The 16,123-nt window shown below is 40.5% G+C and overlaps 1 protein-coding gene across 1 annotated transcript in view; it reads left to right on the top strand.

Annotated features, from left to right (window-relative positions):
- The window catches only part of LOC122806049 (complement decay-accelerating factor-like), a 225,738-nt gene that overhangs the window by 78,780 nt on the left and 130,835 nt on the right, over positions 1 to 16,123 (top strand). The window lies entirely within an intron of this gene.

Raw genomic sequence — 16,123 nt, 5'->3', positions numbered from 1 at the left:
TACCCACAATGGTAGATGCCGAGATATCTCTCTAACTGTTTGCTGAAGTAGGCCGCATTAATAAAATAACCTCAGAGTACCATTTTTTCTAAGTAAGTTGGTTGGTGAAGTTTTCCCACTTTCTGTCAGGAGTGTTTGTTTGCATTCTCCTGTATACCATCTATTGCAATTTGTTGCCCTTGTTTTCTGTTTTGTAGTGTTGTTTTTTTAAAGAGCAGACTTTTTCACCAAACTTTGGCACAGTTCTTTTCCCCATTCATAAGCTGCTTTCTTCTCCACAGAGGGAGACTCAAGAACCATTTTTATGGTGTTATGGAGCTAAAATAACCTGCAGGGCAGGCACCTTAAATGTATTGAGTGCTCTGGAGATGCTTTCTTTTCCTGGAGGACTTCACTGTCTGTACAGTCTACAAGCTCTTCACCTTAAAGGGAATAAAAATAGGATAGAGTTAATGAAATCAAGGGATGTCCCTTCTTTCATAGAAGTCTTATAGAACCAGTGATTCCCCAGCAGGTAAAAGTGGGCAGTATGGAGCTGGCCAGCTTGCTGGTCCTGTGAGGCAACCTAATCTCTCACCATTTGGAACACCCCTTTCCATTCTGCATGTTGTCAAACTCCACAATTATTGTCCTATGAGGGTGCCTCACATTAAAAATGTGAAGGCATTATGATGGGGGGGGGGTGTCTAGGTCCATAGGTACTACAAGTAAAATGCCCAGTGCACCCACTAGTTGCCACCCAAGTGGCGGACCTTGGCTTGGTGGCATCAGTCCTGAAGGGCTGTCAAGATCATCTTGCATCCCAGGGAAGAGGCTAACCAATTGCCAAATCTTTTGGTTGTATCCGTAGTTTTTTCGGCTGTTACTAAACTAAAAAAGGCCGTTTATTCTTAGCCCCATTCCATCCTTGTTACAGTAAATCAAGGGCACTGCAAAGTCTGGGAAGCATTTTTTTCACCTTTTCCTTGAGAACTTTAAACTACATGGGTCATATGTTGCAATTCTAGAGGCAGATGATACATGAATCCGTCCGTACTCCAGAGGGGGAAAGGTTGACAGATGTGGAACTAAATGTTGGGTTACATTTGCAAGATGCCAACCCTAGGCTCAGTGGCTAACCAAACCTTATGCTTAGCCAGTGGAGGCAGGTGACGTTTAAGCCAGTTTGGTATTGCAGGAAGTAACTACATGGGAGGGACAACTGCTGTAGTATGGCACCATCTCATGCTAGATCAATGACTGTTTTTAACTGTAATCAAAGAACATCTGGACTGAGTTGATTGCTTCCATAGACTATCTCAGTACTCAGTCAGTTAATTGATCATTCTATGATCAAGTAATTTGAATGATCACAGCAGTATGTTGCACCTCATTTTCCTCAAACACACATGGATCGTAGTAAGCCTCATCACTGACTTTTAAACTGTGAGCAGATCACAGAAGTCGGTTTCATTGACTGCCTTTGTGTTTACCAGTTTACTACTTTTGACTGTGTACAACTCAACTCTCTAATCAGATGAATGAATATGTAAGTAATGGTTAAGTAGTGTATTTCTTCTTGTTACTGTCAAAAGCATACAGTGCATCCTCAAATAACCATCCCCATTAAAGCCACTTTCTCTGTGATCAGCTGAATGAGTACACACACAATGGCTGCAGTAATATTTTTCATCTTGTTGCTGTAAGACCTGCACAGTGCAAAGAACAATCCCTCCCTCACTTGCACATACATAAGAGTATACTGACATGCACAGCATTAACTGTAATTACTGAACTCAGCTGCTACTTTAAGTGTCTGCTTATATGTGTATGTATGTACACACACACACACACACACACACACACACACACACACACACACACACACACACACACACACACACACATACAAAACTTAGTTTCTGTAATTCTTTATTTAGCCCCATACACTGCTCTGTGTGTGCCTGCAGCTTGCTTTCCCTTCCCAGGCTGCCATAAGCACTAGAAGCCTGAGCCAGAGAGAGTCTGTGTACTGTTTCATCTAGCAGCCCATCCAGCCCACATTGAAGTGTTATTTCAGTCTTTCAAAAAGGGTGCCTTCAATAAGGCATAACTTTTTCGCACCTGTAGTGCCTTCCTGAAACGTCCAGCACATAGCCCTACTGAGTGCTGCTACCGAAACCTCAATTTAGCAGTTACAGATGCACAATAATTGATATTCCATGACTGTGTGTAAATGCAAATAATAAAACAATATGGTGGCAGCCAGTGAGGAAAAAAACAAATGCACATTTTCATTATCTTTTTTTTACCCCTCCCGTCTGGTTGTTCCCACAGTGACCAAGTAAAATATTAAATACTCCAGATTTTGCTAGGTATCAGTGAAAGAGTAGCAGTAGGTATCAGTGATAGAGTAGCTGTTAAAATATCAAAGTCTAGATATTTCTTTTTATTTTGTGTTGTAATGGCCTCCTAAACTTATCAGGAAGGTGGTGTTAAGCTTGCTGATTATTTTGTCAGGAACTGCCCATTGGTACAGAATGTTTCACTTGGATTGTTGAGAGGTTGAGCATTTTGAGTAGAGCAGGCTGTGTCACAAGACAGTGGGATTTAGCAGGATCATTTGTAAAGCCCATGGAAAGTTCAGTATTTCTCTTTCCTGCTGGTTAGGAGCACGAATCATGAGGAAGGCCAAAAAGAAAGGAAGGTAGACTCACAAAATGCTCAAATATTGAAGTTACCAGGATAACAAATATTGCATTAGTGTGCATTTCTGAAAGATATGAAATATTTGGTGTGTTTTTCTGTGCATTTATTTATTTATAAGTGTGTGTGTGTGTGTGTGTGTGTGTGTGTGTGTGTGTGTGTGTGTGTGTGTGTGTGTGTGTGTGTGTGTGTGCACATTTGCACAGGGACAGCCAAGATAAAGCTATGGTTGCTGAAAGTCTATACATTTGGTGGGAAAGCAGAGATGTTATGAATACTTTCAGAGACATTTAACAAAGAAGTGAGCTTTGTATATGTAATACAAGATGGGAAGGTAGTTAAACTGAACACAAGAACATTGCTGCTGCTTGATCTTCAATGGAAAGACTGAAATGATTTGCTTGTTCCGTTGCATGTCACTTGAAATGAGTTGTCAAAAAATCTTAAGGTGCCTTTCTATGTGATACCATTAACTGCATCTGAGGAATGTTAGAAAGTGTGTGTATTTATAGGAAACTTGTCACTGCTACCTGGCATCTACTACTGCTTTGCAGGTATTTATACTTGTTCATAAACATATTTATGCATATGTCCATATTTTATGTAAATATTTCAGAAATTTTCTACATAGTATGGTGGAACATCATTTCACTGGACAGCTCAGCACACATCTAGAATGTTTTCTGACCCTAATACAGTGGTCATTGAAAAAGTGTTGTCTTTTTCTGCCAAAGTATGAATGTCATATTAATTGTGTTAGTAACTTGACCCAGACAGAGTATATATGGTACTTCAAGTTATTAAATGAAAGCTTATGTAATGCTACAGAAATTATCCCTGATACCTGCTGTAGAACACAGTGTATGTGTTGTAACTTTAAGAAGGATTTCAAGTGCGGGCACGTGCATATACGTAGAGAGCATGTGCATGCTACAGTGCCATTTTGAGATAACAACCAGAGTGTTAACGTGTATGAGTGCGGTAGTCAGTCTGTTTATAAGTTTATTTAAGTTACTAAGCCTCGATCTTGACGTGTTTCTATACAATAATAAAGCTGTTTGAACCGAACCCACAACTGTTCCTCTGTTTTATCCTGACTGGCTGAGCGACATGGTGTCAGAACCGGGATCAAGAGTGCAACTTCTTCAAGCCATGAGCTGCAGAGTTAGCGGTGAAGGTAAATTGAGCAGGTTGGGTGCTACAGTGCTCAAGAGATTAGAAAAAGGCCAGAAATGAACTACAGGTAACCAAAACTCACATAGATAATTTATTTTTTAAAGAAAAAAATTATGAAGCATTCATAAACCACAAAATGCATTATTAGTCGAACAAGTAGCACAAAACACATTAATAATCAAACGAGCACAAAATGCATTACTGAAATATTCGAGGCCACAATATTTGATAGAATTATCAGAAATACGTATGTGGTGTTCGGAGTTACTTACGATTTGCATGTTTAAAGTAAAACGAGCACAAGTAATGAGCATGATAAGAGGTCAAACGAGCATATCAAATACAACAAAAGGGCAAAATAAGCATAAAGAAAGAAAGGCAACTGCATGTTTTTAGTAAACAACCATGTTTTCACATGAGCTACTACTATTTCGCATTGACCAAAGTTATTCGAAGCATAATGAGAGTTGTTCAAAGTGTTTGCAGTGTGTACTTTATTACAATACAGTTATTTCAGAGAGTTTACTGTGTGCAAAAGTGTAGTTATTTTGCAAAGTGCATTCAGAATACAGTTATTTCTAAAAGTTTCTTGTGCTGTGTACATTTTATTCTCAGACTGCCGCCATTTCAAAGTGTTTCTTACATTGCACAGAGTTATTTCGCAAAGTACAGCCATTCCGAGAAGTTTCTTCTGCTGTGTACTGTTTATTCGCAAAGAGCAGTCATTTCAAAGTGTTTCTTACACTGATAAGGGGTGGTTTCACAAAGTATATTGATTTCAAATTGTTCTTGTGCTAAGGAGACTTATTTCACAAAGTGCAGTTATTTCAAAGAGACAGATGTGCTATTGAGCATAATTATAAGTTCTGGCATAAATTTCTGACATATGTGTGTATGTTCATACATAAATTTAAGGGCCTTCATTATTGTGTGTTGATATGGCAGAGACATTTCGCAGACCTGGTCCACTTGTGCTTGATCATAATATTGTGGAGAATTGGAGAGTATTTGAACAGGAATATGATATTTTCATACAAGCAGCTTTTTCTGACAAAGATGCATGTACAAGGGCATTTATTTTGCTTAATTTAGCGGGGTCAGAAGCCAGTGAAAGAGAGCGTTCATTTGTGTGTGCACCAGCAGTATATGCAGGAGAAGGGGAGAACCTTCATATTGTTGTACAAGCTGAATCAAGCAGAGGACCCTGAGTGCTTGAAATGTAAATTTAGAGAAAAGTGTAACCCCCAGACAAATCTTACATTGGAGAGGTAGCTATTTTACACAAGAGACCAAAAGCCAGGAGAAACTTTTGTAGCTTATATTACCACCTTGAGAAACAAAGCTAAAACATGCAGATTTGGTGAGTTGAAAGATGAGTTGATAAAGGACAGGCTTATGTGTGGTGTTGATAATGCTGCAGTGAAGAAGGTTTTGCTTCGTGACAGTGATTAACATTGAGCAAAGCTACAGAGATTTGGCAAATCCGTGAGCTTACAGAAAAGCACACAAATATGCTTGCAAGTGATGAGTGTGGTTTCAGCAGTCTGTAGAGCAAATATAGAAAGCGTGCAGCACGTGGCTAGCAGAAACAGACTTAAGCACATGGCAGCTGCAACCCCTGCGGGATTCCCAGGGAGGACCAGTAACTTTACAGCAAGTTCTAAGACTAGACCAGTAAAACTGACATGCTCAGTGCTGTACAAGGGTGAGTCAACAAAACCTAAGTCAAGTCTTATTGTTAACTGTTGTAATTGTGGTGCCAATCATGAGTCTAAAAGAGAGAAGTGCTTAGCATTTTGTCAGCAATGCCACAAGTGTAAAAATTGGAACAACTTTCAAAACTTTTGTAAATAAGACAAGCCTCATTCTTTTAGTAAGAAAGCTCACTTAAAAATGCAAGTTGGTCATATAGAAAGCTGCAACTCTACTTTCTATGTAGATGGTGTATCAGTGGTTGGTGAAAGGGTTAATGCAGTAGATTTGTTGGAAAGAATGAAGTGTTTTGTACTGTTCTGATCGATGGTAAACCCATGGAGCTCAAAGTGCAATGTTATGTCAGCAGAAACATTTGCTAGAGTAAGAGCTGGTGAACAACTTAATTTGGCCAATTGTGCAAAGCTTGTTGCTTATGGAGGTGAAGAGATTCAGACCAAAGGATCAGTGCTGCTTTCATGCTATTCAGCTGGGGGCAGTTATAGTTTGCAATTTTATGTAGTCAGAAGACCTGTGCAGTCATTATTGGGTCTCAGAGACAGTTTAAGAATGAAACTGCCTTCTTTTACCAAAGAAGTCCATCATGTAAGCACATGTCCTAGTTCCAGTTTCACCAATGCTGTTTTCTCAGAGTATGCTGATGTTTTTGAAGACAAGCTAGGCAAACTTCCAGTTGTGTACTCGATGAAATTAGACCCAGAGGTCAGTCCAGTGGTCAGACCAGAGCCAGAGAGAAAAGTTCCAATAGCTATACAGGACAAAGTCAGGGTCGAGTTAGATAAAATGGTGCAACAAGGTGTGGTTTGTCCAGTCACAGAACCAACTGAATGGGTGTCTTCCATGGTAGTTGCTCACAAGAATAGCTCAGACGAAATCAGAATATGTATTGACCCAAGAGACTTAAACAGAGCCTTAAAGAGGCCGCATCATCCTATGTGTGCAGTTGAGGAGGTCGCTACCCTCATGCCAAATGCTACTGTTTTTTCTGTCTTAGATGCAAAGAGTTCATTTTGGCAAGTAATGCTTGATCACAAATCTTCACTACTGACTACATTCAGTAGCCCATTTGGTAGGTACAGATTTCTCAGAATGCCTTTTGGATTAAATTGTGCCAGTGAAGTTTTTCATTGTGTAATGGAGCAAACTTTTTTAGGTTAGCCGTGTACTATGTAATGGATGATTTACTAGTTGGAGGTAATGTTGAAGCAGAGCATGACAGAAACCTCAGGAAAGTTCTGGACAGAGCATGTGGAGTGAATTTAAAGCTCAGTCCTCTGCAATGTAAGTTCAGGCTACCAGAAGTTACTTATGTAGGTCATTTATTTAACAGTTCAGAATTACGACCAGATCCTTCCAATTAAGAAACCAGTCTTGAGATGCCTGCTCCAGACAATGTCCAAGCCTTACAGCATTGCCTCGGTATGGTTAACTCTATTTGGACAAGTTTATACCAAAGTTCAGTGAGTTATCAGCACCTTTTTAAGAGATTTGACACACAAAAATGTTGCCTGGTCATGGCTGGAACAACACCAGATTACATTTGATGACCGCAAGCAGAAAATTACCAGTCTACCTACGTTGAGATACTATGATATCCACAAACCGGTGATTCTTTGCTGTGATGCTTCAAAGTTCAGTCTTGGTGCAGTTCTTCTTCAGGAGCATAGACCTGTAGCCTGTGTATCCTACTTCCTTATGACATAAGTACATTCAAATTTTGCATTGTGGCCACCCAGGTTCCGAAGCTACCAAAAGAAGGATGAGAGAACTAGTATTTTGGCCTTCTCTGTCGAAAGACTTTAAAGTACTTTCATCTTGTTTAGTATGTAATAGTACTAAACTGCATTTGCAAAAAGAGCCACTTCAACTAAGCCAGATTCCTGAACTACTGTGGTCGACATTAGTCACTGACGTATTTGACTGGAACAGTCAGAATTACTTAGTGTTGGTAAACTGTTATCCGAACTGGTTTGAGATCGATCTGCTACCTAACTAACATCCAGTACTGTTTTTACCAAGTTGAAATGTCACATGGTAGTCCACACAAAATTATTTCTGACAATGGTACCCAGTTTGCCAGTCAGCTATTTCAGAAATTTGCAAAAGAGTGGGACTTTATCCATTTTACTAGCAGTCTGGAATACCCACAGTGGAATGGCCTGGCTGAGCATGCTGTACAAAGTGCAAAGCAAGTACTTGAAAGGTCAAAGCGTGACAATACTGATTTCTTCTTGAATTTGCTTAATCTCAGAAATATACACCGTTACAGCTTACTTGGCTTGACTGCTCAGAGACTTCTATCCAGGCAAACCAGAACAACCTTGCCTATCATTTCCATTTTGTTGGTGCATAATGCTAAAAACACCAAAGCAACCAAAGACCAACTTTTTAAAAAGCGTTTCTTTTGGAAGTCCATCTATGATGAAACAAACAGATTCCAGTGAAAGAAGGAGAGACTGTGTGGATGCAAATGGCAAAAGGTTTTGATCGAATTGGTCAAATGAGAGGTATATGTGCTGAGCTGAGATCTTTCTTAGTGTAATTTGAGGGTATAGAATACAGGGGAAATCACAGGGATCTTCTTCGGTGTCTGAATCGATATTGTGGCATTGTATTTATGATATCGCAGCATTGTATTTATGATACAGACTCTAGATCTCAGAGCAATACAGACAATGTTTCTGTTGAAGAACATGTACCAGTACCTTTTCCCATTCCTGATGATGTCCCAGATGTCCCTGAAGTTGAACATTCATTAAAGACAGTCCCCGTTGCTAGATCCAGTTCTAATTTTTATGTCACACAATCAGGTTGTATTGCTAGACCTAATGTGAAATACACAGAAACCTGGACATGATTGTTTTATTTGTATTGTGTTCTGTATGTTTACATGTCAAATAATTAGTTCTGTATAACTGTATGTCAAAGGATAGTTTCTGTACAATTGCATGTCAATGAATGTTGTCATTTTCAGTGTATGCCTATTTCTGAAAGAGGGAGGATGTAGAATAGAGCGCGTGTTGTAACTTTAAGAAGCATTTCAAGTGAGGGCACGTGCCTATAAATAGAGAGCCTGTGCAGGCACCAGTGCCATTTTGAGAGAACAGCAAGAGTGTTAACATGCATGAGTGCGCTAGTCAGTCTGTTTATAATTTTTATTTAAGTTTGTTACTAAGCCTCAATCCTGATGTGTTTGTGTATAATAAAGCTGTTTGAACCGGACCCACAACTGTTCAGGTGTTTTATCCTGACCAGATGAGCGACACCAGCTGTCTGCTTCTTAGCAATTTGCAGCTATTAATATTTGATTAGTTGTACGCATAGATGTCATAATTTTTGTAAAATTTCGTAGAAATTTACCAGGACACATTGAGAAACTGTTTCACGTGCCCAGACACCACAGAGGTCAGGAATGCCCCTCAGACAATGTTCTTCATACTGGAGAAAGTGTGGGGTGTTTTTGAGAAATACTGTTGAATATATGCCATATGTGTTTTTTTAATCACCTTTATTGAATTATTACTTGTAACATAAGCAGACAATATGGTTGGATTACTTTTATGTAAATTTATCAAGTTCACATTCACAAACCTAATTCACAAATACAGTTACTTATCGTGTAAGCTAAGAAACGTTACATACATTATTCAGTTCTGGCTTTCTTTTAAAACTCATTCCTTCTCCAAAACATGTTTCTACATGAATTGTTCCCACAATTTCCATTTTTTCTTTGTTGTTTACTCCCACCATTTTTTAATGATCTCACTTCTTTTTCTTTTATCTCTGTTAATGTATTCACTACTTCAGTTATAGCTGGTTTAGATTTTGATTTCCATATTCTAGTAATTGCTTGTTTGGCAGCCACCAGAATTAAAATGATCAAAACCTTTCTATGTCTAGGCAGTTCAGACTATGTGTCTCAGCTCAAAAATATAATTTCCTTAGTTAAAGCCATATGATTGCCCATTATTCCTGGCAGACAACTCTATAGGGAAATTTTCAACTCTGCCAACTCTTTACACTCCCAAAACATCTGTTAAGTTTTCTGTTTGATATGATGTTGTCAATTCCTTCTATCCTCAACTGTTGGGTTTGCATCTGACTCGGCCATTACTAAAGCTCGTGGCCACCAAAAACTTTTGAGCTCCTCCCCTACCCATAATGCACCAATTGCTAACATACATCAGATCTAGTTTGCTGCTTTTCGTGAAAGAGAACTCTCAACCATGCATACGTTTATAGATGTCTATATATATATATATATATATATATATATATATATAAAACATTCTGTAACTTTTTCATACCATTGTTGGTAATAATCTTTCCCTACAGTTTATATAATCTTTCTTTATAGTGTACACATCTGTGTAATTATTACCATTGTTGGTATTTTTCATCTTTCTTTCATATATGTATTTAAAAAAAAAAACTTCCTCCTTTATATTTTTTCTTTAAAACTTATCATGTCTGGCAAAGTGTTGGCCGGCTTCAAAAAATGTCAGAGGTGTCAGCATAAATTACTGTTATCTGATGCCCATCTTTTATGTGTATGTTGTTTAGGCACTTGACATTTACAAGAGTATTGTACTATCTGCAAACTTTCAATCCAAGGGCCTTAGCAGATTAAAATAAATTTACTATTGAATGGTTTGCTTCCATCTTTGTTTGGAGAGGCTCTCTCTGGGGCTCAGTCCTCCAAAATGAAATTTAAAGAGACCTTGGCTAAGTCTCCAAGGCCATCTACTTCTGCCACGGCTTCATCGGAGCCACCGAAGAAAAAATTTTAAATGGATCTGAAGTCTGCTCAGGTCTTCTCTCCTTCAGATCCGATGAGGAAGTCTTTGGATCTGACGATTCTACCGAGGATGAGATATTCTCCTAAGTTGGATCCATTTCCTTTTAGGGTTTCCTGTCCCTCCCTGGAGAGAAGCCGTTCAAGGTCAGCGTCCCTTGCCTCATCTCATTCTTCCAGGAGTCTAACTGAGGAAGATGTGAACAGAATTATGAAGAAGTTTCTCTTGGTGCAGATTCAGATGGATGCTCTCCTGGCTCCTACCCTCTCGGAAAAGGGATCCCATCCATCTCTTGCACTGCCATTGTCTACTACTTCTCTGAAACAACTGGTGGTATTAGAGTTCTGGATCCGAACCTTCCAGGTCTGTCCCACTCGGATCTGAAGATACTATCATTTTGGATCACAAGACTTTTCTGAGCACACCAGATCCGACTGGTTTGGATCTAGATGACTCCCGAAGGCAAAGCTGCCTTGTTGAATCTGAGGCATTAGAGTCGACTCTGATGCCATGGTCGTGGCAGCAGCCACTAAGAAGGAACTGGCTGAGCAACGTTTAGGATGTCTAGGGTGATGGAGAGGCTTGGGAAGCGTGTTTATGCCTCAGCGACCTTTGCCTTTAGATCGCTGAACTGTTTGGCACATTTTACCAGACTACAAAGGGATTTTATCAAAGAAGTTTAAAAATCCCTTTCAGGGGCCATCACTGCTGAAGTTCAATCTTCTGTGGCCTCCCAGTTGATTACCCTGCAATCCATTTCATATTCATCCATGAAGCATGCAGCCGAAGATGCCTTAACAGGCAGTGGGTTCAAGTATATCTATTAGGATCCATGCCTGGATGCGCTTATGTGGTCTTGCATAGACTTTCAAGTCCTGTTCATTATTGCTCGCTTTGACGGCCGTTTGTTGTTTGGCCCCAAATTAAAGGACACATACTCCAGATGTTAGAAGGATGGAAAGACCGTTTTTGCAGTGGATATGTTTTTTGACCCCTCAAAGATCCTTTTCTAGGAATCAACAAAGTGGTCAGAAAATGTGGTTCAGAAAGTTCCAGGACACATGGAGATGGTGCCCCTAGGGACAGAGAGGGGATCTCTAATGGACAATGCCATCCACGTGGCAGAGGAGGCCTGCAGAACCAGGGGTCCAGAGATTCTTTCTGTGACAGACCCTATCAGCACTTCTAAAAGGAGGTCTGATTGTCCCCCTCTGTAGGCAATCGGGAGTCGACTTAGGTGCAGGGAATTATTTCCAGAAGTTTCATAATTCCCTTTTTCCTCTCACTTCCAACTGTATGCAAGATTCCCTATGTTCCAGCCAGTCAGAAAAAGGAAGCAGCAGTAGAAATACAAAAGCTGCTAGAAAAAAGTCATCCAAGAGTTCCCACGAGACAGGACAGAATCTGGAACTTACTCGAGATTTTTTTTAGTGCCAAAGAAAACCGGGGACTGGAAACCAGTTCTGGATCTCAGTGAACTGAACAAATCAGTTCAATTTGCAGATTTCTGGATGGTCACAGTACAGTTCATTCTACTCTTTCTGGGAAAAGATGACTGGATGTGCTCGACAATACACATCTGGAAGGTCTGTCACATAAAATTAACACAGTCCAGAAGGTGATTACACTTCTGACTGGGAGCCAGTCACTATCAGTATAGAGTACTGCCATTTGGCCTCACCACAGCCCACAGGGTGTTCATCAAATCCATGGCAGTAGTACTGGCTTACGTATAGGCTAATAAGTGTTTACTAGGCTAATGACCACAAGGTCCTTTTTAAGCCTAGCCATGCTTCCCAAATATCTGACAAGATCTGATACCCTTGATAAGTGTAAGCATGGGCCTTGGAGATAAACCATTTAGGGGTTACCTGTGTCCATTAGAGATATAGTGCCAAACCAGAGATGAATTTCTGGTTTCCAATCCAGTTGTCCAAGTTGCACTTGAATTGGGTTAAGGTGGAACTCTGCTTCACATGGCTGGAGAGTATATTCCATAGATGGCGTAGTCTCTGAGATACACAACTATCTTTCCAGCAGGTCCTGTATATATATCACAGGCAAGGTTTAAGTCTTTAGAACAGGTAATTCTGGTCCTGTTTGTTTTGTGGATATGCAGAGGGTCCATCAGAGTGTGGTCTGACAATGCCCTGTATGCCAGGCATAGATCTCCCCTCAAAAGCCTTTAGGAGGCAGAATACAGGGATAGGGCCTTGAGGCGGTCTGCATAGGACATTTTACTTATGCCCTGTATTCTTTTAGTGAGGAACCTCTGTGGACATTTCAGTTGTTGGATATGACTTGTTAGGTATATACCAAAGGGGGCGTTGTACTCAGTGACAGGTCTGATGAATGCCGAATGTTCTCAGAGGTACAGACAAGCACAGGAGGACTATGGCTGACCAAATTTGCAGACAACTGCAAACTAGGGGCTATAATTGACTCTCTGGCTGACACAGACATCCTTCAGAAGGGTCTCACTGAGACAGATACCTGATGTCAAAACCATGGCCTCAAGCTAAATGCCAAAAAGTGCATAGTCATCCCCTTTGGAAAAAACAAAGTACTCACATAGGTGGTAGCCCCCTAAGTATGGAAGATGTAATAAGGGATCTGGGCACTCAAGTAGATAGTAACCTCTCCTTTTATAATCACATTGCAAAAGTGGTTAGAAAATCCTTCTATGTGGCCCACCTAATCACAAAAGGGTTTGTATCCAGATCGAAAGAGGTAATTGGGCCCTTCTACATATCACTCATCATACGTATCATAGAGTACAATGGGATGTACCTTACAAGACACCTGCAACAACTGGAAAGACCACAGAAGTACCTCACCAAGAGGATCACTAGCCTCAAGCAGATACCCTATGCAGCTCGACTTAAGAAACTCCAGCTGTACTTGGTTGCATACCACCTACTCAGAGGTTATCTCTGCCTGACATACAAGGCCATGTCCAGCCCAGAATTAATGGACATGCTCCACCTAAAGAAAACCATATCCCCTTGAGCCACACACTCCAGGGATCTAAACCTCCCCACAACAATAAATAGGACATGCTGGAGGGATAGATTACTGTCCCAGAGACTTCCCATGCTCTGGAACAACATTCCTCGCTAACACTCCAAGAGAAACCTTGACGAGTGTATGTGAAACAGAATGTTTACCCCAGGGATCACTTCAATGGCTCTGCTGACAGAGGCACATGGAACTAATCTAAGGGGGCGGCGAAAGCCAACACATTCCGGCTAGGCTTTATAAATGCCTTTGGGCAGATAGCCTAGTACCTACCTATGAACCTATAATACAGTGGAACACTGATGCCATACCGTTGTTTATAGGATGTTCATCGTGTTTCACTGTTGCAGTCATTACAATTGGGTTATCCTCGTGGCAGGCTACCCGCAGTCGGCCTGAATTCCAAAGTCTAGGTCTGGCTTCGGTTGCTGTCGCCTCTTCCCTGATGTCAGTGCGCCAGGGTTATAAAAGATGCATCCGATGACATTTTCTCCAGTCTTTCTTGCCACGCGGTGCCGAAGCAAAAGCACTTCGCAAGTGCCGGTCAGCCGACTCCTGAGATTTTCGTGTTCGAATTTCAGATCCAAAGTCTTCATTAAAAGCTAAGTACCCTGTTGGGGAAACTTTTTTTTTCTTGCTCCAGACTGATGTCAGAAAAAGTTAATAATTGTATTTCTTGTGGGAAGAAAATACCTCATAAGGACTTTCATTCCTACTGTATTCCTTGCCTAGGCCCTGACCACGACGTTGCTAATTGTCGGTTCTGTGCTAGATTTAACCAATGCATTATTAAGCGTCGGTACGATTTTGCATTTCACTATTTTGGCAGAAGATTTAATTACACAATGTCGCCATCCGACTACCGCAATTCATAAGAAATGCAAAGAAAAGGACAAGCATCCGAGGTCCAAAACTGACTGCGATGCTTCTTCTAAGCCAGTTGCCGGTTCTCAGTGAGGCGCTTTCGCAGCCCCTGACACCCACTACTTTAGAGCCGCAGGCCACTGCCAACTCCCACTTGGAGCTGACTAGGCCGCTGGATACTCAAGGTATTGGAACCTCAGAAACTATTCCCTCAGATGGGTCCGGAGCCGCTGAGCAGGCATCTGCTTCTGAAGGTGTTTTCAGGCCTACACAATTATATGTAAAAACGATTTCAGCTTCAAAGGCAGACTAAAGCACCTTTAAAGATAAAGAAACAAGTACAACAGCCACATGGACAGGCCTCCATGCCTAAAAAACAGATGCTCAAAATGGCTGAAGACCTAATTACTTTGATCAGGGGTTCCCATCCCCCTCCTGATAAGAGGCCTAGGCAAGAGACAGAATATAAATCTTCAGATCAGGTTTCCATTTCATCTGATTCCTCTTCTGATCAAGAATACTCTCTTCCTCCCTATGAGGATTCTGATGCTGAAGAATCCATCCCTTCAGCCTCCCCTCCTGAGGATTATTCTTTTGGGGAAACTCTGCATACCATGAGGGAGCATTTCCACTGGGAGAGCCAAGATTATTCAGAATCTAAGAAAAGGCTCAGAGACTTCCTTTTACTACCTCAGCACAGGCCCTTGCTATTCCTCCTGTGTTAGACATTGTAGATGATGTTTTTGCCGAGTCCAGTCTGACTCCTGACTCCTTGACTCCAGCTCCTGTTAAGCCAGACAGATACTACAGGGTTCCTGATTCACATAAATTTCTTTTTAAAAACCCTGCTGCTGACCCAGAAACTATCTCTCAGGGTCCCAAAGGGGTCAAGGCTTCCACTGCAAAAAACCCTAACCCCTCTGACAGGGATTCTAGGGTACTGGACAGATGGAGAAAAAAGATTTACACTTCTGCGACCTTGGCTATAAGGGCTTTAAATTGTCAATTTCATATGCTTAAATATCAGCAATATATTATGTCACTGCTTAAACAGAAAATGTTGATAAATTCTGAATGTGCAGAAAACAAAGAAATGCAGGATTTATTGCATGCAGCTGAACAAGTTGGAAAGCATACTTTGCAATGTGGTTTTGATTCTCTAGAGGCTTCCTGCAGGGCCGCTGTTACAGGTTCTGTCATCAGGAGACATGCTTGGTTAAAGGAACAGAATTTGCCTGATCATGTTAAAGCAACATTATTAGATGCTCCATTACAGCATGATACCTTGTTTGGTGTTAAAGCAGAGGAGGTGTTGAAGAAAACAGAGGACAAAGCAAAATCTATGCAAACAGTCAAGGATTTCTTACAGGTACAGCCTCCAAGATTTAGCAGACACTGGCCTACAAAAAATTGGAAACCACCAACAACCAGCAAAAAACGATAGTGAACACGCAGTAATGAAGAAATAATGATTACTTATTTATAATTCCTTCAAATCCAGACCGGTTTCGGCTATTCAGCCTTTATCAATGAATACAATAAAGTTTTTTTGAATGAAATGAAGCAGCCTGCATTTATACTAGTCTCTGATTACCTGGAAGCAATATTACAGCACCACCCAGTGGCTGGAGTAACAAAGTGCATGTTCCATTCTTGATTAAAGCATATGACCAGTGACATAAAAATGCCAGAGGTGTAGAGATTTAAGTCATATTTTTAAAGATAAAAATCAAAGCTCTGGAAGTAAGCCATTATATGACATACATATTACAAGGTAATAGACCAATACCATAGTCACTATTTGTGAATGCATATCATAGTGTAAAAAAGCAGAAAATATATACCACTAGTATATATATATATATATATAT

The sequence above is a fragment of the Protopterus annectens genome, chromosome 7.part0 (assembly GCF_019279795.1).
Source record: "Protopterus annectens isolate FY-2018-M chromosome 7.part0, PAN1.0, whole genome shotgun sequence".
NCBI classification, from domain to species: domain Eukaryota; kingdom Metazoa; phylum Chordata; order Ceratodontiformes; family Protopteridae; genus Protopterus; species Protopterus annectens.
Note: the sequence above shows the minus strand (reverse complement) of the source record. Positions and strands in the feature narration are given on the sequence as shown.